The sequence below is a fragment of the Gymnogyps californianus genome, chromosome 2, assembly GCF_018139145.2.
Source record: "Gymnogyps californianus isolate 813 chromosome 2, ASM1813914v2, whole genome shotgun sequence".
Taxonomy (NCBI): domain Eukaryota; kingdom Metazoa; phylum Chordata; class Aves; order Accipitriformes; family Cathartidae; genus Gymnogyps; species Gymnogyps californianus.
In genome coordinates this window covers 152,559,443-152,562,403 of record NC_059472.1, presented here as the reverse complement: position 1 = coordinate 152,562,403, position 2,961 = coordinate 152,559,443, and positions in this window count along the sequence as shown.

Sequence of the window (2,961 nt, the reverse complement as noted above, 5' to 3'; positions counted from 1 at the left end):
GGGCTGGTTTCACACCTCCAGGGTAAGCGTGCTACCAAAGGGGGTCCCAGAGCGGGTGCCTTGGTAAGCCCCACGTATCTCTATGGTCTATTTGTCTCTGGGGTTAGAAAGTAGGTAAACTTCTACGAAGAGTCCTTTCAAGGTCTTCTCAAAAGGTTACAGTATAGAGCCCCTCCATAGTCATTCCAGATTTCCATTTTTTAGACTAAGTGCTGACCTATTTTAAAAATAGCTTTTCTGCACTTTTAGAGAGAACAACTCAAGAAAAAATTCTGGGATTCCTTTTTTAATTTTTCTCCTTTTCTCTCCTTTCACAAAGATGTTAAGTTGGTTCCCTACCCAACCATTTTGCCCAAAGAAGCTGAAAAATGGTTCCTTCTGTAACACAGATTCTGAGGCTCCAAAGGTGAGAAATGCCATTTGTCCCATTTATTAGCAAAAAGTGAAAATTACAGAAGTCAGCCTATGAGCGTGGTACCAAACTCAGCAGCAAGCAGCAGACTGCCTGATTGTATTGTGCTAACACTAGACCTAGATCTGTCTAAAAGCACTTGACAAACTGTGTCTTGGCATCAGGCCCTGGAGTCTTTAGTTACCATTTTTTTATCTTTGAATTGAATGAAAATTTAAATTTTTAATACTGATAGCTTGCTAATTGGCTGATTCTCTGAGTATTTTCAGATTAGGCTGTGCTCCTAGGCAAGTAGACTTTTATAGACAAGATCTTCACAGCCAGAGATACAGCTCTACTTGGTGTGCAGAAGTAATATTTTCTAGACATCTATTTTGTGTGACAGAGAAGAAGTATCAAAACCTAGTGGAGGATATTAATTTTTAAAATTTTATTTCAAATTTTAAGGTGTGCAGTTGCTGGATAATGAAAAATACTTGGAAGCAAGCATTTTAGGGGGAAAGTACATGAATCAGAAGGATGCTTATTTTGTATTTTCACTTCCTATGATCTTCAGAAAATGCTGACTGCAGTCAGCAATGTTGGCAACAGTCTTTTTTCACAGAACCCTTGAAGTATTGCAATACCTCATTGCCCACAACAGCCAGCCAGGCTTTTAATAAATTAGTCCTGAATATATAGATAGATTCTGGAGAGATTCTGAGGTCAGAAGAGACCGCTATAATAATCTAGTGTATTACCTAACTTCCTTTTTAACACCGACTGTAGAATTTTGCTCAATACTTCTTACATCAAACTCAGTAACTTGTGGCTGAAATCAAGAAAATCTTTCAGAAAGACATCCAGTTTATATTTAAGATGATAAGGGATGGAGAATTCACCACATCCTTTGGCAATGTCCTTAGTTTTTCATTGCTTGCACTGATAAAAATTTATGTTATTGTCAGCCTGAAGTCTTCTAACTTCATCTTTGATGATCTTGCTGTGCCTTTTTGTTTGCTCAGTTAAAAGCAATATTACATAAACGCAATTTTACACACTGAGCATACCATGCCTGAATAAGACCTGGGTGCCAAATGAGAAACATTAGACTTGAATCTCAGAAATTCTGAGCATAGAAAACATGAGCACCCAGATCATACAAAAGGACCGAAGGAGAGAGGAAGGGTAAAGCCCAGAACAATGTTATGTGCTGAACTTCCATCTGCAAACTGGACACAGTCAACAATAGAGACCAATTTTGAAAAACTGGCCTGTAAATACCACAACGCAGAGTCAGAAATACATTTTCAAGATAGTGCCTGCTGTTAGGTTACCATTCTCTTGATGCTTCAATATCTCCTTTTTAATGTTTTTTGATGTTTCTGTAACCAAAACCAGGCTTGTTTTACAAAGAGATGGTTTGCAGACTGGCTATTAGCCAGTACTGTGACCTAGAGATAATTCTTAATGCTACTTCTGTTTGGTATAAAATCATGATGCATTGTCACCTTGAACCTACCATACTGTCGTAAAGGGCTTTAATCTTATTCTCCCTGTTAAACAGAGGCATTCTCATATTCTTTTGTAGTCAAATTGTATGGTCTGACTGAAGCTGTTTTCAAATAAAGGAATATATTTGATAACTGAAAATTTAAATTTGATTTTAAAAGCTAAGATAAATATTTTGTATTCTAATAGATTTTTATTTTTGTATCAAGGACAAAAAGGAGAGCAGGAACTTCAGCTTCAAGATAAAAGTCTGTTGAGAAAGCCTAAACCAAAACCAGTGCTCCAAATCTATTTTTTCTTTTTCTTTGCTGACAATTTTCTTCTCCATTTCTTCCTCTAAACACAGAAGAATATTTGCCATTGCAGTGATAAAAATGTGAGCAACATAAAGTTCAGTCATGCCAGGGAGAGAATATGATACTTTACATGAACATGTCAAGGTAATGTCAATTTAAAAAAAAAAAAAAAAAGAGGAAAAAGAAGCAGAGTGACTTTTTAAATCTTTTACACAGATCTTATCTATTCATTACCCAAATCAAAGCAACTCTGATTGCTCTATCAAGTGTAATATATAATTAAGGCAATTCAGTCCTAAGGTTTGGGGTTATCATTGCAGTTCTTTTGATTTGAGTTGCTGATTGTCTTAGTGAAAAAGCTGGTTGGGAATTTTTTAACAGAGAGGTTTTCATCTTAAAGAAAAAAACAATCTGTCAAAAGGAAAACTTTTTAGTGAGGACAAAGCCTGAAGAATAATCAATAGCCCAGGAGTTACAGCACTCATAAGAGTGTGGTGGTGCAAGTCCCTGCTCTCAGCCGGGGCAATACCTGAACCACTGGGCTGCTGGCTCACTGAGACTGCGTCAGGCACTCTCTCCTCTTGTCTTCATTTAAATTGTATTGCAATAAATGCCCTAACTGCTGGGCTGTATATTCAGTCCCTCTGTCTCCCTGGCTGGTTTTGATTTGGCCCAGATATGGGAGTGAGAAAGGTTTGAAATGCTAAGAGAGCACTCTCCTACGCTGCACATCTTAGCTCTGAGATCTTTGTGAACTCGCCC